Raw genomic sequence first — 26,520 nt, forward strand, 5'->3', positions numbered from 1 at the left:
ACAGCCTTTCATAATAGGAGTGCACTGTCTCGTCTCTCTCCTGTGTAGTTCTATCTATCCTGGTCCAATCAGTTTCTTTTGCGGGCACCTTATTTTTCAAATGCAACATTACTTGTTCGTATTTTTTCATCACTTCAATCGACGGCTCCCCTGTGTTAGAGTCCCTCGGGTACTCCTCACTAGGCCAGCCTATGGCTATTTTACACTCAGTCCATAGATCTACCGGGACCACAATGTCGAAAAATCCATCCAGGTCTTTCCACAGGCATTTTTGCACCTTTACGAACCTTTCCACCTGCCGGTACCAGTCAACTGGCTTTTCGCGCAATTTCGGGGAATCGTTAGTAAAGGACACAATATCCTGTCTGGACCATGGAACGTGCACATACCTCCCACCTGGCACTTCACGCATGGGACATAACGTTTCGGGCTTGTCCACTTCTCTCAAAGGGAACTCAGGGGTGGCTTGTCTGGATCGAGCCTCATCTTTCTTTCGTGCCCACCTGCTTTTCCATTTTTCCACGTCTCCCCATTTCTGCAAAATTGCTAGCAACTCCTTAATCTGCAACTTTTTCCCTGACACATTCAAGTTCTCTATATCTTTGTCTGACAATTCAGCTCTGTAAGGCTTTTGTAAGGGCTTGGATCGGGAAATATCTACCCCCATACTAGCTGCAGTGTCTGTCAACTTTTCGTGGAGCACCCTAGTACTTCTGGTAAGGCTTTTACACATAAACAGCAACTATTCTTCAGAGTAGGTATTTAATCTGTCCAATCCCACATTTCCTGCCATTAATTCCTCTATTTCTACCCTCAGTTTGTAGAGGTCTAAAGGTTTCGTTTGCGGAGTCTGTTTTTCTAATTCACGACTCCAATTTTCAATTTCCTCCGGAGTTACCAGAGAAACACTCCTAGTACCTGAGTTGATTCTAATTTAATTTCTTTCGCATTAAAAGGATTATGCCTCTTCTGCACTCCCTTCCCGGTCTGTTTGTTTGGCAGGTCCAAAAACACAACCTCGGACTCGCACTCACTGGACTGATCGTCTATCAGTAGGGGCTCCTGCCTCGGCGGGGCCATGATTGGGTTCATAACTGGAGGGTTTGGACTTCCTTGATTATTCCCATACAACGGAACCACTGGTCCGATTGTTACCGGAATAGTCAAAGCCTCAGGACTGGTATTTAACTGGGAGATTTTCTGAATTATTTCTGTCCTCTGTCTAGCTAGGGCCTCTTGCTCCCTTTCATCTAGTACTCTTCCTAATGTCCGGTCAGGTATCATCTGTGGGGTCAGGTGAGGGGTAAGACTCGGGGCAGTAGGATGCGTTTCACTTGGTCCTCCACCATAATTTGGTTTTGGGAACAAAGTTCCTGTGCCAAATGACCTGCGCTCCTCCCCATATGGAGGCTGCAAAAAGGGCATTCCTGAACTTAATGGTTTTTCTTCGTTTTCATAAAGAGGTCCGGGGAAAAAAGCTCTTTCACGGGAATATTTTTCCTCCGGGCTCACGGGCACTCTAGGATTCTCAAAATAGGGCAGTACTTGACCACCTCCCCCCCTACTTAGGGATCTGTCCTCCTCCTTAATAGATGGACGCTGGGGATTCCCTCCTGTACTGGAAAGTCGGGCTCCCTCATCATAAGGGGGCGGACTTCTCGTAAAGATGTCATCTAACAATTCATCGTCTGACTCTCCAAGCGCTCCCCAATGCTTACTCTTTTCTGTCCTTTTCTCTCCTGCAGAAGGGGTACCTGCTGGCATCATGGGAAACAGACCCTCAACAATCATGCTCTGTCTCCACTGTTTCATCTTTTTATCCCTGGTCTCTTGTTTCAGCCTTGGGTACCACTTGGTCAGACCTTTGTCCATTCGGGGTTTCTCTCTTTCGAAAGCCTCAATTTCCCATTCCTCTAATGCCTCATACTGCGTTAGTCTCGGTCTGGGATGCAATTCATTCATTCGGGTTCTCAAATTAAATAAAATCCTGCCATTGAAAGTACCGTCTAACGGAAAAGCCAATATTCCGTCATCTTTTGTGTACTTTACCCAATTTTCCAACCACACACAGGTATTGTACCCTCGGTCAAACATCATGAACGAGGCGGGAGTGTTCGGGGGCGGGACGATAACGCCCTCTCTGGATTTAATCGGCTTGTCCGTTTTGAAATAATTCTTTACCCTAGTTACAAGGGACATCTTTCTCTTAGTCCCGTACATAATATCGTATCTATTTGCTTTCCACTGATCCCTTTCAAACCCTTGGCTTCCTGGATCGGGTCTAGTCTCTGGACAATACGAGTGCCACATACGATTTCTACGCTTAACTCTGTTTACAATGTCACCTCTAATCAGAACGCGTTTTGCAATTTCGTGCGACCAATGGGTGCACGTGTTCAAAATAGTTTCGACCAATGGGTGCGCGGCCCCTTCGTGAGACTGTCCTCACGCTCCGGTGCTTCACCCCTCCTTTACAATTCCAGCCCCGCTACCCGCCCGCTGCTTCTACCAATCCCAGCGCGGCACGGAGTGACGTCAGAGACGCTTCGCGGCTGACTCCCTCCCTTCACAAGGTAACGGAAACTTTCTTTCTTTCTAAAGTGCTAGTGCTTGGTTATTTTACAACGAATACACATTCGCCACAGTGCTCAAGTGTCTAGACAGGAAAGATTTCTGTTACTGCAAGTAAACTACTTCCATTTACTTTTCACACGCTGCGGGTAGATCTCTTCCGCCTACCCTTCACTCTAGCATCGGTGAACCTGTTATTCCCCTAAACTCATCCACTCTTCCGGGATATATCCGAGTCTAAGGTTTCACAGCGGACCCCTCTGCTTTCACCCAAGCTCCGAGGAACCTGCTACTCTTCCGATGTGACCCTTACTAGGTTACGCCACTATGGGAATTTTGCCAATGAACCTCGTTACTGACATTTATTCACACACGTATTCAGAAAAACCCTAGTTAGTGCTTCCCGGTTATCCTAACCTGCACCTAACCTTCCTTAAGCCTGCGACCTCAAGGCAATGGATTCTTTTCACCACTTGCCTTTTCAATTCCCCGGGGAGTTCGAACAACAATGAACGAGACGGTTTACAAACGCATGGATTAATACATATAACAATATAAGAACAAGAATAACAATGATAAAACAATTCATGAATTTCCAAAAAGCAACACCTTTCAAGAGAGTGATCAGTTCCCTCGGAATGGCCGCTCTTATAGCAGCATTAATATACTAGCAGCTACCGACTTAGCTAGCCTAACTAATCCTGCCTAACCTTCAACTAGTCCCTAACCATCCTCTGCTAGCCAGAAAAACTGATAGAGCGCGCGAGGTCACCCAGCCAATAATTTCGCCGTTTCCGGCTTCGGGCCCATATACTTTCAATTCACAATATTCATTGACAGGGTGACTTCACGGGCAGCTACCAATTTGTGTGAATTCCCTACTGTAATTACTCAGTGTACCCGACTTACCATCCACCGACACGGGTACCTATGACCTCAACGGATCAGGGAGCTAGCTGTAAAAGGAAAGGCAGCAAAATACCAACTCAATATGACATTCAATACTGTTGTAAAATGACCACGGACAACTGGAAGTTTTAAAAGCTTTATCTAAAGTTCGTTTTCGTTGAGCATTAAATTTACAAGAATAAGGCAATCAATAATCAAGATAACGAAAAGTACATAACTATAGAGAAATAGAGTCAGGGTAATCATGGAAATGCTAATATGAGATGCAACAGGAAAACGCTATACTTTCAGCGTAAAGATTCTTTAGACAATTTAAGTAAGGTCGTTCTAGACCATATCAGGAAATGACAACTGCAATGCAAAATATAATTTCTAATAGATAGGGCAACATGGGAACACGTTATGAAAAATGCAAATGACTTTATGATTCAATAGTTTGCGGCAAAGCATGGAAAAAATCAACATGTGCAAAGGTGTGTCTTTATTGAAGCAAAAGACAGAAAAATAGAAAGGTGCAAGTTCAAAGAAATTTTGAGCAATATTTACCTAGACTGGTGTGAAAACCAAACCCTGGCCACGGGTCAGTTAAGGACAGGAAACCCTCAAGGAAGGATACCCCTCAATGGACAGCAGGTGCAGAATGGACACTCAGGACAGGACAGGATACCCTCAGATTAGGAATCAGGACAGGAAACCCTCAGGACAGGACCGCTCAGGACAGGACCGCACCCGCAGTTTGGAAGCAACGCCTGCGCTCCACCCTCTCTGCAGCTATCGATCAAGACCCCGATTGGGTCAGCGAACTCCCAGCAAAGTGCCTTGCCAGCACTTTAAGGTTCAGTAAAACCTTAGTCTATGGTCAATTTCAGACAGAGTGCTCCGCAGCGCTCTGTATCTTCAGTCACCTATTGAGTACGATGGGTCAGTGACAGGTCAGCTAAACCAGACAAGTCGGACAACTTCCCTAGGTGAACCCAGGGTAGATATACAGTTTGGGGACGGTGTACCACCCCCCAAATGTTGCAAAGTGTCAGAATCCCTCAATTTGGATTGGTCCTAAGGTAGGTTTTGGGTAACACACCAATCAGAACACACTATTTCGATGCCTACTTTGCATCTCTGGGTACCGCCTAGCGAGATTGGGGTTCTCATGAGAAAATTCAGGGAAATACAATGACAAATGTACATTGTTTCAAAAATGGGGACACATGACTCCGTCCTGCTGAGTTCGCAGGTCAGTTCTCAGGAGCATCTTGCCCATCCCTGCCAGCTGGCTGAGTTCCACCAGCCAAGGTTGACTTCTCCCCAGGCGGACAGTCATGTGCAGTAAGGACCTCCAAGATGGCTTTTGGCTCAGTCAAACCCCCATTTCCCGCGGTACATGAAAAGTAAGCGAGAACAAATTAATACATAGAAATAAAGTTATGAAAACACATCACAGGGCTTGTACTTTCAACTTATCACTAAGAAATATACTTATGCAGTGTAAATGTTGGCTACATATAACCATGTACAAGAGCAGTGGCACGAGCAGTACCACGTTACTGGCAAAGCTATGTATTACGCATGCGCAACTATTTCCCTCCAACTCTGCAAACACATCAGGACACGTGAGTGTGACTGACGCATGCGCAGACACTTACTTCCAAGCAGCGGCCATTTTAAAAGACTCGAGTTAATTATTTTAGTAAAACACATAGGCAAGCTTCGGGGAACCTCGTTTAAACATAAAACAAACGTTAGTAAGACGTACAACTTATTACGTTATTACACATTAACGAGGTTCATGACAAAAGCACGTCGCAAATGCAAAGCTTTGCTTCATCAATTCTGCCACTCTCTTTTAATCAGAATAAAAGATGTTGTATGTAGGGAGCAGGTACCGGCCTGGAAAGGACTGGATATATGAACATAGTTCTAATTCAAACCACTTTATTTGGCTAACCAAAGCCATAAAAGTACACCACACTGAACAATTTACATAAAAGACTGAATAAATATGAACATAGAAAAGCTTGTTTCTTGCGGGCTTGGGGACAGCAATATGCAGAGGCAGGCCTGCCACCATCTGTAAGGTTGTGTTGTGTGCAATCTGCGGTGTTGTAGTTATCAATTGTGCAGCAAGTGCAGTGGTGCCAGTAACCAGTGTTATGAGTGGCTGCTTGCTCCCCAATTATGGGTGCATTTTGCTGGTATGAGGGGGCACTTGCACCCCAGTTGTGGTTGTATTTTGCTTCCTATGCATGCACTAGGGATTGTTTCATCCTTGCCAAGCCACTGGCAGTTACATACCCGGAGACATGACAAAAAGTTTACGTAAGGCAAAATGGGAAATATTTGAGGTCAGAAACATGATGCAGTAGCCAGGTAATGCAATGTATTGTAGTTGCATTTATATAACACTTCATAGCTTTGACTGCTAGAGTTTCATTTCATTTCATAAGGTTTTATTCGGAACAAGAAAATATGTCCATAAAAGCACACATAATGTTTAAAACAGATCACAATCACAATACAATTACATAAGCGATTAGACAATCAATGTTAAAAGGAAAACATAATATACAAGCGGGATCAGAATAAATATTTAAAAACTCATGCTTTTCGTGACACTAATTGCTTTAAGCAGGAAAGTAGCAGTAAAAAACAAACATCAGGATGGTGCAAGTTAAAAAGCAATTTCATAGAGTCATGAACTGTCCTAACACCAAACTTGACGAAAATAGGTTTTAAAAAGGTTTTACGAAAATTCCCATACAATTGACACAGCAGAAAAAAGTGCATAGTGCTTTGTGCAGAGAAATTGTCACACGGGCAGGGGCCAACAGGGTGCTTGTTCAGGGAAGGAAAAGCAACCAGGTTATGCACAATCCCCATCCTTAACCTTGTTAAAACAAACTGATGGGAGACTCTGGTCACTTGGGTCAAATATGGTTGATAGCCCGCTATTTCATTCATACTGCTGTAAAACACACAGGTAGATAACTTGCCTTCATTACAGGTCCGCCTCTCTGATTTACAGTTCAAAAAGATATTCTTCCTTTTAGACTTAGAAAAGTCTGCAGCCCCATATCGATTAATTATTATATTAAGGCCATAAAACTCCTGAAAGCTGTTGATAATATATTTAATCCAAGGAATCTTTAAATGGTAATCAACAGTGAGACAGTCATTAATAATAGCTCTAGTTAGAGATGTCTCTTCTTTCAGCCAGATGGAGCACCACAACAATAGAGGTCTCAGAAGGATCAAATCGTTTAAATATTGGATTCCGAGTTCTCTATGAACTAAATCATTAGAGGCAGATTTAGGCAGACACAAAAGTCTTTTTAAAAAGACGTTCTCCTCCACCTGGAGGCTCCCAGCTGGGGCCTGACCCCAAACCCCTGCCCCATAAAGGGCAACGGAGAGACATCTAGACTGAAAAATCTTAAGCATGTCTTTTATCCGTTTGTCCCCTAATTTGGTGGCGAAAAGTAAACACCCCATTGGCGCTCCTCATCATCTTAGTCCTAACATTCTTATGCTCACTGGCCCAGCTGCAATTCTTAGAAAAGGTAATGCCAAGGTAACAAAAGTTGTCAACTTTTTGGACCCTTTGACCTTCTATATAATAAGACTGGGGCTTACTCAGCCCTGGCACACACTCCATAACATAGGTTTTGGTTTTATTAATCACAAGTTTTCTGCTCTTGATAAATTGCGAAAACCCGTCCATCAAGCGTTGAAGGCCTGTCGGAGTCCTAGACAGCAGCACGGCATCGTCCGCGTAGAGTAATACAGGGACATTAAAATCATTAACTCTCGGGGCGTCTGCCGGTACTGTCTGTAGAACCGAGTCCACTTCGTTAATGAAAAGTGTAAAAAGCAAGGGGGCTAAAACACACCCCTCCCGATCTTAAATTTGGTGGTACACTCCCCATTTTTGCCGTATCTAACGCTGGTACGTAATTTAACATAGAGTCGGGCCAAAAAAAAGACTATTCCCTTGGGTGCCCCCATTTCAATCAATTTTGCCCAAAGAATAGCCTGGTCCACCATATCAAAAGCGCTACTCAAATCTGTGAGGCAGAGGTAGATTGTATTGTATTGTATTGTAGGTATACTTGTATAGCGCGGTCCAGTCGCCCGAAGGGCATCCTGGCGCTTGAGATCCGGTCAACAACGCTTCCACTGCTCAAACATTCCTAGGGAAAAGATGCGTTTTTAGGACTTTCTTAAACGGGAAGTAGTCCCTTTGACTTCTCAAAGGGAGTGGCAGGGAGTTCCAGAGTTTGGCCGCTGCGACACTAAACGAGCGGCCACCCATCCTTACTCTCTGGAACCTCGGAACCACAAGCAATTGTGCCAAAGAAGAGCGAAGGGGCCGCGAGGCAGAGTACCAAGCGAACATATTCTGCAGTGGCACTAGGCCCTGTCGATGTACCGCCTTAAACACTAGGCACGCCGCTTTATACAATACACGCAAGTGCACCGGCAGCCAGTGTAGGTCCCTTAAGGCTAAGGTGGAGGAGCTAAGGTTAGGTCGAGAGAGAGCTAGCTTAGCGGCCATGTTCTGCACCCGTTGTAACTTCCCCAGCAGGTTTTTTGGGGCCTCCAGAAGCAGCGCGTTGCAGTAGTCTAAACGACTCAGTATGGTCCCGCGCACTACTTCCGGCCTGGCCTGTACAGGGAGAAGGGGCAAGACTTTACGCAGCATGCGTAACAGCATCATGCACGAGGAGATGGTCTTATTAACATGCATGTCCAGCTGTAAATTTGGGCCGAAAATCACCCCCAAGTTACGAGCTGACTCCGCGGCCGACACTGTCTCGGGGAAAGTAGAAGGCCAGAAGTTCTCCGGAATTACCCGCGGAATCCGGTCCATGGAGCAATGGAGCACCTCAGTCTTTGTGCTGTTAAATTGCAAGGAATTGGCCCGAAGCCAGTCCGCTGTAGCTGCCATGCAGCGATGGAATGTCTCCAGCGGGACCGCAATATTTCCTTCCAGGGAGAAGACCAGCTGGGTATCATCAGCATAATTAAAAGCCGAGATACCAAAAGATTTTATAAGCTGGACCAGAGGGCGGAGATAAAGATTGAAAAGTATAGGGCTGATGGCCGAGCCCTGTGGGACCCCCTGCTCTACTTTCCGCAACTCCGATCGAAAAGGAGGAAGCGCGACCATCTGCTGCCGGTTGTTAAGGTAGGATACCAGCCAGTCTCTTGCCCCCTCTGTGACCCCGCACTCCTCCAGCCTCCTGATGAGGGTCCGATGGCAAACCGTATCGAACGCGGCCGACATGTCGAGCAGCACCAGAAAGGCTGCCCGACCACTATCGACACGCGAACGAAGATTGTCAAGTACGTTTACCAGTGCGGATTCTGTCCCATGCGCTGGACGGAAACCAAACTGTGTCTCATCGAACCGCCCGATTTCTTCCAAGAAGCCTGAAAGGGAGCGGGTCACCAACTTTTCCACGATCTTAATAGGAAAAGGGAGCAAGGAAATCGGCCTATTGGAAAGACAGGCGGGGCCCAGAGTCGGTTTCTTAAGCAGTGGTGACACGACTGCCAGCTTCCAGCACTCGGGAACTGTTGCCGAGTCCAAAGACTGGAGACAGATGGAGTACAGAGGCTGGAAGAGTTCCGCCTGTAATGTCTTCCAGAATTTGGGTGGCAATGGATCAAGCAGAGAACCCGATGACACTGTTCGTGCCAGGCTGCAAAACTCCTCAAAGGAGGGAATGGGGAAGTGTCTTAGTTGGGGTCGATTGGACACAGCTTCCGAAGCTCCCAGGCTGGAGGCATGACCACTCGGCTGGAATCGACTGGGCGAAGTGTCCGGGGCTGCCCGGGCTGCCTGACTAGAGGCAGGCCTACTCTGCCGTGTTTGACCGGCCACGACGCCCGAAGCCTCCAAACCGAGGGCATGCCCACTCAGCAGGGGTCGACTGGAAGGAGTGTCCGGAGCTCCCAAACTAAGGGCTGGGTCACTCGGCTGGGGTCAACTGGGTGACCCGTCCGGAGCTCCCAAGCCGGAGTCAAAGACATCCGGCCGGGGTCGACTGGACAGGCTGGCCGGAGCTCCCAAGCCGAGAGCAGGAGGCACTGGGTTTTTTAAGCCTTCCATGATCTTAGCGATCTTCTCCTCAAAGGCACTCGCCAGGGAGTCGCACAAGGTAGATAGAGCCCTTCTTGGCCTGGGTGTATTTCCCGATCAAAAGTTCGAGATTTAAGCATTGCTCAATTGTCCCACGCCCTTTTCTGAACCCAAACTGGCAGTTAGCTAGGATCCCGTTGGTTGAAGCCCATTCTTCCAGTCTAACCAGAAGTACCCGGCTCATAATTTTCACCGAGGAATCCAACAAGGAAATTGGACGATAATTTTTCACATCCCCCCGGTCGCCTTTCTTAAATATGGGAATGATAATTGATTCTTCCCAGGTTGGGAGTATCCCATGACAAACCGCTGCATTAAAAACTTTAACCAGCAGTGGGCCCCATACCTCGGGGACTGTCTTATAAACGTCAATGGGCACCCCATCAGGTCCCTGAGCCTTTCCCCCTTTGCTAGCTCTAACGCTGTCCAGAACCTCTGTAATAGTGATATCCAAAGGGACGATGGGCCAACCGTCCTTACAGTTACCCAGGACTTTATCTGAGTCAAAGATATTAGAGAAGTGGGCGATCCATGTTTCCATATTAACCATAGATGTTAATTCTGGTACCTTCTCATCTTTGAGAAACGGGCAATTAACAGTAGCCCAAAATAGTGTACAATTTTTTGACTCTGCAGCCAGAGTTAATTTATCCCAGGCCTCAAGCTGTAACTCAGTCTTCCTCCGCTTTAAAATTATCTTATAGTTTATTCTAAGCTGGGACACCTGGCTCCTAACTCTAGGTTTGGCTGCCAGAGCCTCTTTAAGCTCTTTAAGCGCAATAGTGCATGCATGATCAAACCATCCCCTTCGTTGGTCGGACTTACGCCCAGCTATTTTGGTAAACTTGTTGTCAATGATGGTATTAATTCTAGTAAAATGTCCAATAAGTTCAACAGTGACGTTAGCTTGCTCAAGGATCGCAGTGATTTCTGATAAGCAGCTATTTATGATTAAATCAGACGTCATTTCAGCTTTATCCCCTTTCCATCTTAACCTAGTACCGTTAGGTCTATGGGGTTCAATGTTAGCAATAACACCCGAATCAGGTACAGGTTTTTCTTTCCAGAGTGTGGCCTCAATAGTTATACAGTTGTGGTCGCTATTCCTATTCCTTGTGGTCCTATTCCTAGGACACCCCCGCGCCGCACGGCCACCAGCTGTAGCGTGTGCTCCCCGCCTGCCTCGCTGAGCCTGCCTGCTGCTGGCTGACCACGCCCCCTGCCGTCGCTCGGCGTGGTCTCCTGCGGTCTGTGTGTACGTAGTTTGCCTGTTGCCTGTTGCCTTATTTAGGCATTTTTTCCCCTTTATTACACTATCTGTGTGCCCCCCTGTGCTGTAAACATTAGATTTCGCCTGTCCCCCTGTGCTGTTTATCCCCATTGTTGTCCCCTGTGCCCGCCCGCCCCGCTCCCCGCCTCCGTGAGGTTGGACACGCCCACTTTTCTTTCTATGCCCTCCCCGCTCCCGCCTCCCAGCTGCTCCTCCCTCGCACTTCGCCATAAATGGCGACCGTGCAAACCCGCAGCGTTGACGCGCAGCGGGCGCGCCGATTGTGCGCCGAAGGCGTGCCAAAGGTAAGCCGTCTGCGCCCGTCCGCGCCTGGACCGCACCCAGCGCCCGGACCCCTGGACCCCGCAGACCCCAGCCCACCCGCCGGACCTACGACGCCACCAACCTCAACGCACTTAACACCGGCCGAAGCCCGGGATGCTACCGAGCCACCCCGAGACGCACCCACGGACCCTTCAGCTGCCACTCCTGCAAATTCTCCTGCATCCGGACCTGCACGGCACCCGCACCCACCAAGTCGAGCACCAGCAGCAACCACCTAAAGTGCATCCTGCTCAACACCCGCTCCATCCACAGACACGCCATCGTACTCTGGAACCTCCTCGACACAACATCTCCAGACGTCGCCTTCCTCACGGAAACCTGGATGAACGCCTCCTCAGCACCCGACATCGCCATCCCGGACGGCTACAATATCACCCGGAGGGACCGCAGCAACCAGACGGGAGGAGGCATCGCCATCATCCACAGGAACACAATCCGCATCACAACCAAGACCGACGACACCCTCAAAACCGCCGAACACCTGCACTTCCAGATCCACACCGACCCCAAGACCACCCTCAGAGGCACCCTCATCTACGGACCCCCGGGACCACGCACACAATTCAGCGAAGACATCGCCGACTTCATCAGCCCGCACGCCCTCCCCTCCGCTGACTACATCCTCCTCGGGGACCTGAACTTCCACCTGGAGAACAACAACGACTGCAACACCACCACCCTGCTGGACAACCTCGCCAACCTCGGTCTCAAGCAACTGGTGACCACCCCCACCCACTACGCCGGACACACTCTCGACCCCGTCTTCTCATCCACCAAGGACATCACCTTCAGCCACGCCACCGGACTCCACTGGACGGACCACAGCTGCGTCCACTTCAGCTTCAGAAGGACCACGATCCACCATCACCAGCAACAGGTTGCACGCAGAAGCTGGAACAAGATCACAGCCGACCAGCTCGCCGCCTCCCTGAGCCAGAACCCTCCCACCATCGCAGCGAACCCCAGCCAGGCCGCCAACAACCTCACAAAGTGGATCAGCAACTGCGCAGACGACCTCGCCCCTCTGAGGACCCCGCCTAGCGGACCCGGCAGCAAGAAAGCCCCATGGTTCACCGACGAACTCAAGAGCTCCAAGAAGAACTGCCGAGCCCTCGAGAAAGCCTGGCGCAGAACCCAACACCAGACAACATGACCACCCTCAAGCTCACCACCCGAAAACACCACCAACTAATCCACTCCACCAAGAAAACTGCATTCAAGGATCGACTGGACAACAACGCACACAACAGCAAGGAACTCTTCAACATCGTTAAGGAGCTCTCCAACCCCAACGCCGGAAACAATGACATCCCCCATCACAAGACCTCTGCAACTCCCTCACCTCCTACTTCCACAACAAGATCGCAGACATACACAACAGCTTCAGCTCACAACCGATGCACCCCACGACTGCACCTATGCCCCACACCACCACCCTCCTCGCCTGGACCCCGATCATCACCGAAGACACCATCCGCACGATGAACTCCATCCACTCCGGATCGCCTACCGACCCCTGCCCTCACCACGTCTTCAACAAGGCCGACTCTGTCATCGCACCCCATCTGCGGGACATCATCAACACCTCCTTCGACACCGCGACCTTCCCGGAGAGCTGGAAGCATGCCGAACTCAGCGCTCTATTGAAGAAACCTTCAGCGGACCCCACCGAACTCAAAAACTACCGCCCCATCTCGCTCCTCCCGTTTCCGGCCAAAGTAATCGAGAAGACCGTCAACAAGCAGCTGGCCGCCTTCCTTGAGACGAACGGGTCCCTCGACCTCTCGCAGTCTGGCTTCCAGGCCAACCACAGCACAGAGACCGCCCTCATCGCAGCCACCGATGACATCCGAGCCCTGCTCGACAATGGAGAAACAGCGGCCCTCATCCTCCTGGACCTCTCCGCGGCTTTCAACACTGTCTGCCACCGCACCCTAGTACAGCGCCTCTGCAACGTCGGAATCCAGGAGAAGGCACTAGAATGGATCATCTCCTTCCTCGCCGGAAGGACACAGAGAGTGCGCCTCCCCCCGTTCAGATCAGAAGCCACCGAAGTCATCTGTGGCGTTCCTCAAGGCTCCTCGCTCAGCCCCACCCTCTTCAATGTCTACATGAGCCCCCTCGCGGCCATCGCACGCCAACACAACCTCAACATCATCTCCTACGCCGACGACACCCAGCTGATCCTCTCCCTCACCAACGAACCCGCCACCGCCAGAGCCAACCTGCACGAAGGGATGAAAGACGTAGCCGAGTGGATGATGAACAGCCGCCTGAAACTGAACTCAGACAAGACGGAAGTCCTCATCCTGGGCTCCTCACCCTCCGCCTGGGACGACTCCTGGTGGCCCCCCGCCCTGGGCAGCGCACCCAAACCAACAGACCACGCACGCAACCTGGGCTTCATCCTGGACTCCTCCCTCTCCATGACCAGACAAGTCAACGCCGTCTCCTCGTCGTGCTTCAACATCCTGTGCATGCTACGTAAGATCTTCCGGTGGATTCCCACCGAGACCAGGAAGACGGTCACCCAGGCCCTCGTCACCAGCCGACTGGACTACGGCAACTACCTCTACGCCGGAACCACTGCCAAACTCCAGAAGAGACTCCAGCGGATCCAGAACGCCTCAGCAAGACTCATCCTCGACATCCCCCGACACAGCCACATCTCCGGACACCTGAGAGACCTGCACTGGCTCCCGGTCAACAAGAGAATCACCTTCTGGCTCCTCACCCACGCACACAAAGCCTTACACAACCAAGGCCCAGGATACCTCAACAGCCGCCTCAACTTCTACAATCCCACACGCCAGCTTCGATCGACCGGCCACGCCCTCGCCGCCGTCCCCCGTATCCGAAGAGCCACCACAGGAGGAAGGTCCTTCTCCTACCTGGCCACCAAGACTTGGAACTCCCTCCCGACTCACCTCCGCTTGACCCAAGACCACCTCGCCTTCAGGAAACAGCTCAAGACCTGGCTGTTCGAGCAGTAGCGGACCCCCCTCCCCAAGCGCCTTGAGACCCTCCGGGTGAGTAGTGGGCTGTATAAATGCATTGATTGATTGATTGATTGATTGGTCGCTAAGCATGATATCCACGACCTAGGGGCCAAACTCCAGGGGATAAGATTAGAAGACATACATATAAAATCAATAACAGTATTTGCTCCCTACCTACAAAGGTGGGGATACTCTCACCTAAATCATTCTTCTCATTCTCCAATATTTCCATATCAAGTACTGCTAACAGATTGTTCAAAGATTCACCGTACATGTTATGGGGAAAATGGAGATCGGCATCCCCAACACGATTAGTGACCCCACACGTACTTTGGTGGGAAAGGGGACAAACTGCAATATTAAAATCCCCTGCCAAAATAAATTCGAAAATAACATTCGAACCATCTATAATGTCAACCAGAACACTCTGTAAGGCATTAATCACCAAATGCCTGGTGCCGCCGAAAATGTTATTATAAACATTTATTAGACGGATATTTCTTCCCTCCTCTTGTGACAACCATAAAATTTGAGAGTGAGCCCCCACTAAGACATGTTTTTTAACGATTATAGGGATTTTAACAGAAATCAAAACCAAAAGCCCGCCCTTAGCTCTACCTGAGGTTGATGCCGTAGCGGGTAATTGGTAAGAAACAAAACCGTTATAACCGGTAAAATTTTTACACCAAGTTTCCTGGAGGCAGATAATATCAAAAAGATCAACAAATTCCGTCCACCCCAGACAGTCCTCTTTAGACTTTAGACCCGCAACATTCCAACTGGCGATAAAACAGCTTGGAGGCCCAGTGGGTGTTTGCATAGTTTCAGCGGTAGTGATAGTTGGACTGATACGATGATTGTCCTGTGCAACATTAGAATTAGGGGAAGTTACACTTAACCTATCTGCTATGTATAGACCCTGAATACACCCAACAGGTCCAACCACTGCACTGCAAATCATGCGGCAATCATATTGCTCGCTTACAATAGCAGGAGGCCCTATATCATTTCCTTCTAACTCTCCACCACAGGGTACAATTTTACTTCAGGCAGGGAGGAGATCTGGTCAGAGTTCAGTCAATCGTTGGAGTTTAAATCGCTCAGAGGTTGGTAACGATTGGATGTTACCAACTCAAACCCTCTAGACATACTAGAGGCACTACCTCTTCTCCCCCCAGAGTCATTTGTAGGCTGAGCAAATAAATGTCTGTAAAAAAAACCCAGAGGCCTTAGTGAAATTCCCTGATCATTCGGTGGGCGGGAGGTAACTCTAATCAAAGAGGTGGTGGCAAGATGGGGATTTTTAAAATTAACTATTACACAGTCGCCACTAATATTTTTATGTGATTTCCCTATCCAATTAGTTCTAGTGGTGGTTAGAATCTGATCAGACAGAGCTACTGGGAAACCACACTCTCGGTTGAGCCAACTCACAGTTTTATTCTTCAGGGATTCGTGTGTTTCCAAATTGCCATAAGGTCCTGACTCCCTGACTGGTGGAACGTTGGTCAGGACTGCCACATATGGGGCACAGTCTGGTGGTAAGTCGGGTTGCGAATAACCATGTCGCCTTGTCTTCTCCTTAACTGGCCCTGGCTTATCCGCAGGAACTAAGGCAATAGGGGTATTTAAACACACCGTAGGCACAGGGTTGGATACAGCTACAGTAACTGGGCATGGTCCCTCTTTGGGAATCTTTGGTATCTCAGTTATAGAACCATTAACCCTTGTACTCGCTTCTAAGATAACATTAGACCCTGAATGTAAGCTCAAAAGGCCTCCCAACCTCTCTACCTCCCCCGAAATTGTGTCAAGTTTGTCCATTAGAGGTTTGATGATTTTATCAAACTTTGCATCAATAATGCTAATCAAGAGCTCTAACTGTTCAGGAACTAGTTTAACCTGGGGATTATTAATAACAGCTTCTGGATCGCTTATGGCGCTGTTAGATGGTGGCTCCGGTCTTTTTTTGGTATGCTTCCCCCCCCGTTTTGGTATATTTATCCTACTGATATTCCTCCCAGATCTTAATACCCTCTGGGCTCTTGGAGCCGGGGAGCCAGATACTGTTATATCAAGAGGGGACTGCTAGAGTTATCTGTTGCCATCCAGTGATTCATTTTTTTTGGCAGTTACGATTCCCATAACCAGTATCATCGTTATAACTTCTCCACCAGGACCCATCCCTCTGGAGACTGGGGCCAGCTACCTGCAATAAATACTTTGAAAAACTCAGCAAAAATCTAATCAGCAGGCATCTGTATATAAACGCAAGTTCCCACTCAAAAGTTCTCGGAGGTGATAAAGTGTTTTAAGTGCTATAAAGGAGCCTAATGCAGCTCTGATAAGCATGCCACAGCATCATTATGATGTGGTGTAAGAGCTAGAGCTGCTGACTATGGAACTGGGCAACCAGTTTGAGTCTCTGCATTGGCTCAACATCCTGTGATTCTGGGCAAATCACCTAAACTGCCCGTGCCTACCAAACATGAATGATGTAACTAGTGCTTGTGTCAAGCGCTCTAATACCTTCGGGTTGAGTTGGCACTATAAACAATTGCATTTACTCTGGATGGCGCAATTTATACCAAAGTATAAAGTATAAATTAAACAAGTGTTCCAAGTCGCTTCACTGAACCCAATCGGTATGGACTCTTAATTCTACAAGTACCCTCGTGCGGCAAGTCGCTTAACTCAGAACTGACTGTTATAGACTCTTTATGTAATGGGTGGCCTCATACGTGTCACTTCACTTCACTAAGATCCAACCAGTATGGACTTTTTATACTGCTTGTAGCATCATGTACATTATACAATAGGTCATGTAGTGAGTCTATTTGGTAAGTTCCGACCGGTATGGATTCTCTATAAAAAGAGTAGCTTCTTGTAGTGAGCTGCTTCACTAAAACCCGACCGGGATGTTATGTTATGTTATGTTATATATGGACTCTTTATGCTATCTGTGGCCTCATGCAATGTGTTGCTTCGCTACAATTCATCCAGGATGCACCCTTATACAATGGTAGCCTTATGCAGTAAGTTGCTTTGCTAAGACCTGAGCGGTATGGACTGTTTTTAACATGGGATAGGTAGCCGCATGCAGTGAGTTGAACACTACAGACACTTTACACTAGTGGCAGCTCCTCCACTAAGGCGGAGGAGCGACACCCCACTGTGCTTTGAGCGCCATCCCACTGTGCTTTGGGTAAGGCAAAAAGTACAAATAAAATGATAATAACAAGACGTCATTATTGTTTTATTTTCCTTGCGGGACTCGGAGTCAGGTCAGGTAGGGAGGGGCTGAGCTTGCCAGAGTGAGGAGTGGTTTGAACTCCCTAAGTGTGCATGACACTTTGGCTGGCTGTCTTGAGCCTGCAAAATAGTTATGTGCACTTTGAATTTTCTCCACCTGGCTTTGATGCACAGCCTGGTGGAGAACATGTCCAGGCTACCAGGCACTGCCTGAATGGCCAAATAGGCTGCTCTGACCAATCACAGCGCTGCTCATGCAGCGTCGTATTTGGCAGGGAGAGTCCGTGAGGCTAAGTGTTTTCGTTACTTCTGCAGTGCTGAGTAAGGAAGTAGGAAAGGCAGCGGCGGACTAAGTTAAGTTTATTTAATTTATTTTTCTCCCCCGCCCTACCACCCCAATTCTGAGGCACCCACTACTGCTTTACACCACGGATAGGTGGCTGCATTGATAAGACCCAACAAGTGGGGACACTTTAGTTTATGGGTAGCATCATCATCATACAGCACACAGTATCGTTGAGACACAATTGTTACAAATTCTTTGGACCAAGAGTAGCCTCAAGCTTTAAGTTGCTTCACTGAGACCAGACCAGTGTGTACTCTTTAGGCTACGGATCGCTTTTTGCGGTGAGTCACTTCGCTAAAGCCCAACTGGTACAGGCTCTTTAGCCTCATGCTGTGAGTCACTTGACTGAGACCGGACCGGTACACACTCTTTAAACCTTGAGTTTCTTTGTGTAGTGAGTCACTTTGCAGAAATCCTCCCAGTATGGACTCTTTATAACACAGGACGCCTCATGTAGCTCGCCACTTGACTGAGACTCAACAGGTAGGGACTCTTTTAGAACACAGGCAGCCTCATGTAGCAAGTCACTTGACTGAGACTCAACAGGTATGGACTCTTTATAACACAGGCAGCCTCATGTAGCAAATCACTTGACTGAGACCCAACAGGTATGGACTCTTTATAACACAGGCAGCCTCATGTAGCAAATCACTTGACTGAGACCCAACAGGTATGGACTCTTTATATCTTGAGTAACTTCATGTGGTAAGTCGCTTGACAGAGACCCGCCCCATATAGACTCTTTACACCATTAATACTTTGTGAAGCCAGTCGCATGGCTGAGACCAGCCAGTACACACTATATTTATATCATTGGTAGCCTCATGTAGCTAGTCGACTGACTGAGACCTGCCTAGTATGGACTCTTACTGCTGTCAGCACTGCCTTGCCGTAATTGTAGGCAAAGAGCTCTAAATAACAGGATCCTGTCTCAACTTCTGTTTCATCCAGCAACAAATATTTAAAACAAACCAGAATCCCTATACTTCTGAGGATCATGGTGGAAAGAGGGAAAGAGCTGAAAGCAGTTTAACTGCCAGAAACACACACATGGCCAGGCTAAAAAGGGATACAAATAAAAACATAGCGCACACAAGCACAAACATGCATGAGGGTTAACAGGCGGTGATGTTCTCCTTCATCAAAGGAGGTGGTTGCTGAAAGACCAGAGCTTTGAACAAATAGATTTTGAAAAAGACAAAAAGTTATTTTCTGTATGCTTGAAATGAATCCAAAGAGCCTTTCTGTTTTGATGGGCAGTACACACAGCAAACATTCTATTGAGTGGTGCATGATGTCAGTGGGAGTTGACTTTCTGAGCATTACTGATCATTAGCATGAACATTCCACCCAACCAACACATACACACTGCTGATTTCATAACATCTCCATGCAAGGAAAGGTCAGTGGTCATTTTGAGTTTCAGCCAAGGAAGTAACCAGATAATAAAATTCCCCCCCACTTTGATCCATAGTTTGAACGCCATCGGCAAGTGAAACACGTAATCCCTATCCACCCTATATGAGGAGCCCTCATCCCAGATTCTGTTCATCTATCTCTGCATATTCTAAGATTTTAATGCATTCAACCCTCTATACATCCTGCCATGCTTTCATCCATCCATTGCTTCAGTATTTCATTCATCCTTCCTTTACCATTCTTTCTATCTACCATTTCATCATTACAGTCTTCTTTCCATCCTTCTACTCACACTTCCAGCCATTCATCAATCTTTTTCCCATCCGTTCATCCTTTCTTTTTTATCCATCCATCATTTCACCCTCCTTTCATTAATTCACTCATTCATCCTTTCACCCTTCCTTCCATACTTCCACTTAGACATTCACCCGTTCATCCAACTTTTAATAAGTCTAGCCATTTTTCCACCCACCATTGCAAATGCTGTTTTATCCTACCATCCAACAGTCCTTTCACTCTTGCATCCATCCTTTCATCCTTCTGACCCTTACTTCTTGCCACAGTTTCTTCTTTATTTTCACATGTCCTTCCTTTCCCTCTTCCTTCCAGCCCTCTATCCCTCTCTCGTTTTCTCTCTTTCACATAATTTCACCTTCTGGGCCTTCTTTACAATTACTGGATTGGCATCCCTGAACTCTTGCATGATTTTTCCTTACTTTGTGTTCTTTAAGTGCTTTAGTCTGCAGAGCAGCAGAATGAACATGCTCATAAAAAACCAGAATTGTCAATACCACCCCTGCTTAAGCTGTGAAAGCAGGCAGTTCACAATGCCACTCGTCAATACCCATGATCTTTTAAGCTATGCAAATGTATCTTCTGCTGCTAGAAACTATGGTGTGGCTTGGCATCTCATGGAACACGAAATTCAGTATTTGCATTTTATATTGAACTATTTATATAGCGCTTCGTACTCTTGATTGGGTGCTACTGCCAAAATGCGTTGCGTTTCTCAGTCAATTTTTACTTTCTCCCCTTCACTCCTTTGCCTTTTCTCCCTGGTTTAAATGTATTTTCCTCTCATTTCTCCTTTCCTGCATATTCATTTCTCTCCCTTTCACACTACCTCTGTCACCCTTTCTCTTCTTTCTTTTTGTCTCATCTGTTTATCTCTTTCCACTCCTCCTCTCACCGTTTCCCCTCTGCTCTTTTTCTTTTCTTCTTTGTTGCTCTTTTTTCGTTCTGTCTCTATTCGTCTGCCTACACCGGCAAAAAGCATTAGGCATTCATACACTCGGATGGAGCATGCACTCAGCAGTCCCCCCGGGGTATAAGCAGGCATCCACTTCTGTGCTGCCTCATTGTTTTATCTTGCCACTACTCTTATGAGATATACGTTTGAAAGAGGCGGCATGGCATTTCACTTGATTCTCTCTGCAGTCCTATTTTCAATCTTTTGATTCGCTGTCAGGGGAGAGCTGCCGGCCAGCGCTCTGTTTATGCTCTTTGTTTAATTAGGAGAGGGGGGTGTGATTCCTAGCATCTTTCCATAACCATTCTCTTGCGGTCTACAGCAATTATGTAGCAATTGGTACAAGTATTGGTCTTGTCACGCTAGAGCACTTTACATTTTTCCAAGTACCAGGATTACATATTGTTTCCTATTATAAAATGGTGCTCATCATCTGCTTGCTATAAGAACACGATGTTCATGGTTTGTATTATTTTATTTCGCAAATGGTATACACACAGCTGGTTTTAAGTTAGGGTTTTTCACATTACAATTTTTAGGGTTACTGTCATCATTAAAATGATTTTCATCTTGAGATGCTATTCACGTTTTATCTTCTGAAAGCTATTGGATTCCCCGGCACAGCACCGAGGGTAATCTACTGCACGGCTAAACACTTATAGGGTCCCAAAAGCGAGACCTATTGGCTATGACAATGCTTTTTTAGGTTCTGTATCCACAGATTTGGATGTTGAATTTTCATATGAGCTATTTGGTCCCCAGTCCTCCTGCCTTCCCATCACATTTGTCTGTGGCGAACTGTGCATTTTGCAATGGACCCTCAAGCAGCCTAGTGTGAAGAAAGCCAAAACCGGGGAGGAGAACTTCCTTGGTGGAACAAGGCTGTTTTTGTTGTCCCTTTATGGAAACCTGTAACTACGTTAGTAGCTGTTGGTGCTGGTTTCTGTGTATTTATGAAGATGGACGCAGGTGGTTGTAGTGGTACACGAGTAGGTAGAATAGAAGTGATCTGCACTTCTCCATGCCCACTGTCAGCATGAAGCATCACTGGTTCCTCTTTCTTGCTGGCAACCAGGATGTCTGCAGACTTCTTTTTCTCTTGCTTTTTCTGTTAGGACTCATCCCAGAAGGGGGCCTTTTAGAAGATAAGGGAGTGATCTTTCTTTTTCTAAAAGTAGACAGTCAAAATATATGATGGAAGAGCAGCCACAGCATCCTGCTCCTTCTCTGCTCCTCCCTCAGGAAGATGAGTTGTGGCAGACTTTTGTTGCCTTTGAGTTTCCTGGGAAGATTCGGTTTGCTGGGACAATTCCATTTTGGAAATTATATCAGTCATGACTGCTTTCATTGCAGTACTTGGAGACATCTCCTTTAGTTTTGGTGTTGGTGGTACAGTTGTTACTTAAAGTTTGATCCTCTTAATGTCTTCCTGCAAGAAAAGGGTGCAGCAGGAATGCTATGTTACACTCCTCCATAAACAATGCAGAGTTGGGCACCTAGTAAGGCTGGCCTACTCAAATCTAAAAAAAACAGCACAATTGCCAGTACTGAACCACACTCGCAAACTCACTTATATCCATGATCACACAACTAAATCACTGTGATCACCCTTTATTTGAATAATTATTTTGATAATTACTTGCATAATCAATTAGACAAAATATGAAACAATTTCTCATATCAACATGACCATGAATGTACATAATCAATACAATCCATATAAGACAAAAACATAAACACCTATGTGAATCACTCAAAAATATGGTACTCAGACAATTGTGCTCATGTTCCGACTTTTTTGTTGCCCTTTAGGAGCTTAGTTTGTTTTTATCACTATTCATAGCTCCTGACTCAATGGGTTGTTACCAAACAGTGTCTATAGAGAATACAGGGAAAATGTACTGCTCATGTAGCATTACAACCAATTGCATCACTGAGCTCTGATAGTAGTTATTTGAAATGCACTTCTTGTTTGGTGAAACTACGGTTGACAGATTTCAAACCCTTGTCTCTTTATGTGTTCTCCTTAGGACTTAGAATGTTTGAGCAATGTAAAAAAATATGAGAAAACACTACGTTCACATTATATACTCATACCATTCCGTGGACTGCCACATATTTTGAAGACACGGCCTTATCAGCCATACAAGACATGGAAAAGAAAAAGGAATGTGTTAAATATAACATTTCTAAAGAACAAAGGGAGGCGCTGGCCACATTGAGAAAAGACACTTCAATTGTGATTAAGCTATCGTCGTTTGGTCAACAGAAGAGTACAAAAGCGAAGGGGAAAGACAGATATTGAATGATTAGTTTTATCAAAAAGTTCAAGGAGATCCTACAAAGGATATCCTGGAGAGATCGCGGAAATACTAGGCCGAAGACGGCTGTAATGCCAGAAACCGGTCCCCGGAAGCTTGTTTCCTTTCCAGTAAAGAACTGGCTTGGTAGTTTGGTCTGCCCTGTTCCCATGATGCACTGGCCAGGGTCAGACTAATTTGCATGTAGCCAGGTTCTGAGCTGGGATGGTGCAGTGAGCTAAAAAACGGTGATGGATCAAGTCCTGATCTTTTGACTGGGTAGGAGTGTTCTGCTTAATTCAGATACTCTGTCCATCACCACCCCCTTTATGAATCGTTTTGGCCACCACAAGTGTGGAAGGGTATGCTCAGATGTGAGTCCCTTGCTCACTGCACCATCAGGATTCAAGCAAGCCGGGCCGAAGACGGCTGTAATGCCAGAAACCGGTCCCCGGAAGCTTGTTTCCTTTCCAGTAAAGAACTGGCTTGGTAGTTTGGTCTGCCCTGTTCCCATGATGCACTGGGCCAGGGTCAGACTAATTTGCATGTAGCCAGGTTCTGAGCTGGGATGGTGCAGTGAGCTAAAAAACGGTGATGGATCAAGCCCTGATCTTTTGACTGGGTAGGAGTGTTCTGCTTAATTCAGATACTCTGTCCATCACCACCCCCTTTATGAATCGTTTTGGCCACCACAAGTGTGGAAGGGTATGCTCAGATGTGAGTCCCTTGCTCACTGCACCATCGGGATTCAAGCAAGCCAGGCCGAAGACGGCTGTAATGCCAGAAACCGGTCCCCGGAAGCTTGTTTCCTTTCCAGTAAAGAACTGGCTTGGTAGTTTGGTCTGCCCTGTTCCCATGATGCACTGGCCAGGGTCAGACTAATTTGCATGTAGCCAGGTTCTGAGCTGGGATGGTGCAGTGAGCTAAAAAACGGTGATGGATCAAGTCCTGATCTTTTGACTGGGTAGGAGTGTTCTGCTTAATTCAGATACTCTGTCCATCACCACCCCCTTTATGAATCGTTTTGGCCACCACAAGTGTGGTAGGGTATGCTCAGATGTGAGTCCCTTGCTCACTGCACCATCAGGATTCAAGCAAGCCGGGCCGAAGACGGCTGTAATGCCAGAAACCGGTCCCCGGAAGCTTGTTTCCTTTCCAGTAAAGAACTGGCTTGGTAGTTTGGTCTGCCCTGTTCCCATAATGCACTGGGCCAGGGTCAGACTAATTTGCATGTAGCCAGGTTCTGAGCTGGGATGGTGCAGTGAGCTAAAAAACGGTGATGGATCAAGCCCTGATCTTTTGACTGGGTAGGAGTGTTCTGCTTAATTCAGATACTCTGTCCATCACCACCCCCTTTATGAATCGTTTTGGCCACCACAAGTGTGGAAGGGTATGCTCAGATGTGAGTCCCTTGCTCACTGCACCATCGGGATTCAAGCAAGCCAGGCCGAAGACGGCTGTAATGCCAGAAACCGGTCCCCGGAAGCTTGTTTCCTTTCCAGTAAAGAACTGGCTTGGTAATTTGGTCTGCCCTGTTCCCATGATGCACTGGCCAGGGTCAGACTAATTTGCATGTAGCCAGGTTCTGAGCTGGGATGGTGCAGTGAGCTAAAAAACGGTGATGGATCAAGTCCTGATCTTTTGACTGGGTAGGAGTGTTCTGCTTAATTCAGATACTCTGTCCATCACCACCCCCTTTATGAATCGTTTTGGCCACCACAAGTGTGGAAGGGTATGCTCAGATGTGAGTCCCTTGCTCACTGCACCATCAGGATTCAAGCAAGCCGGGCCGAAGACGGCTGTAATGCCAGAAACCGGTCCCCTGAAGCTTGTTTCCTTTCCAGTAAAGAATTGGCTTGGTAGTTTGGTCTGCCCTGTTCCCATGATGCACTGGGCCAGGGTCAGACTAATTTGCATGTAGCCAGGTTCTGAGCTGGGATGGTGCAGTGAGCTAAAAAACGGTGATGGGTCAAGCCCTGATCTTTTGACTGGGTAGGAGTGTTCTGCTTAATTCAGATACTCTGTCCATCACCACCCCCTTTATGAATCATGTATAATACAGCAATCAATGAGTTAATTGAAATGTCTGAGCTGCCGAATTTTTTATATTCATAATTCTTTTCAATGGCATCGACGTAGCCAATTAATTCACCATGATTCCTAAAATGCAATGCATTGGCTAAAAAACACTTGGTGATACCAGTGAGGTTCACCATTTGCATTTTTAACATATTTCAATCTACAGTGCACAAGTTGTTATAACAAAGAAATGGAAAAAACAAGGGTGGGGGAGGGTCAAGGGGAATATTTAAAGACCTGTCTGCTCATACCCCTATTCACAAGCTTACAATCCACAAGAAAGCAGACCAGGTCTAGAGATAGTGTGTGTCTGAACCGAACTGCGATCCAGTTGGATCACTGTGTAAAAAAAGTACTCCTGGAAAAAGTGCGATAGAGCGCACAATGTTGTTACAAGCACAGAGGGCTAGAATGATTCCCATCAGACCACCGTTGTGGTGGAAGTTACGTCATGTGGGAATTATTTAGACAATCCATCATGCGACCGACCAGATAGTGCCGGAGCGCGCGTGGGTGTCAAAAGTCTAGCTCTAGTGTTGAACCTAGACTAATGAGAAAAAAGTGCAGTGCTCAATTAATAGTGAAAAAGTGGATAAAATAGGCTACGTGGATCCTTATGACATTGAAAAAGGAAATCCAAGTGTCTACAGTTAAAAACACGCTGGGTAGTAAGACTACCCTGGAGCGCTAAGTACAACGGTCAACATGTTTCAGCTGTGGGGGCTTTGCCCCAGCTTTCTTCAGGACCTAGACTGGCTACTGCAAATACACAGAATAAGTTCAGTGAAAAACAATTCATTTAAGTCAACAGATCAATCAATAGATGTACTTAAAAAGTTACATATCTGGTAGGAGCCTTGCCCACTGGAGGAAGAAGGAACTGGCTTCTTCCTATTGAAAAGACAAGAAGTCTTATTTAATTACAAAAATACTTAAATCCACAGAATAAACCACGTGAATACACAGTAAGGACAAACACACATGCATGAATAATCGGCATTCTGCATAGTTAGGAAAAGCATATTAGCTAGATCACATGGAGGCATTTCCTCAATGTGATACTCACCCAGCTTTGTGTGGGTGAAGGCCTCACCTCACCCGGCGACCGCTCGGGAGTAGGAGGCCCCGCTCTATAGTGTAGAAAAAGGACATTCTTAGCACATATCTATGAAGTGTCCAGCCTAATTGCTCTACACCCATAACCCAGCCGAGGTGTGTAAAAGACCCACTATGTACCCCAGCGCCCCCTCTCACAGAGACTAGCACTAGTTGGTATCAGGCAGTCCCAAATAACGACATTGGAACCCAGTTTAGACACAAAAAGGTGCCTATATCCATCTAAGTATGGCGATGTTGCTGCGCAAGAATTTATACAGAACCACAGCTTGAAGGTAAGAGTGGGCAACGACCAATATCGTAAATTAACCAACTCTATCCCCTGGAGGAAGATGTTACTCAAATATCAAGGGACCCCATAACTGACATTAGAAACGCTTCAAGAGCCCTCTAGGTTAATGACCGTCTAAATTCCCTAAGGGGTAGGTAAATCAAACCCCATGCACAAACACTGACTCGTGTATTGTGCATGCATAGGCATAAGGAACAGAATCGTCACAGGCTTACCTGTCCGTCGGTGCCC

This window comes from Lissotriton helveticus, chromosome 6 (genome assembly GCF_964261635.1).
Source record: "Lissotriton helveticus chromosome 6, aLisHel1.1, whole genome shotgun sequence".
Classification (NCBI taxonomy): domain Eukaryota; kingdom Metazoa; phylum Chordata; class Amphibia; order Caudata; family Salamandridae; genus Lissotriton; species Lissotriton helveticus.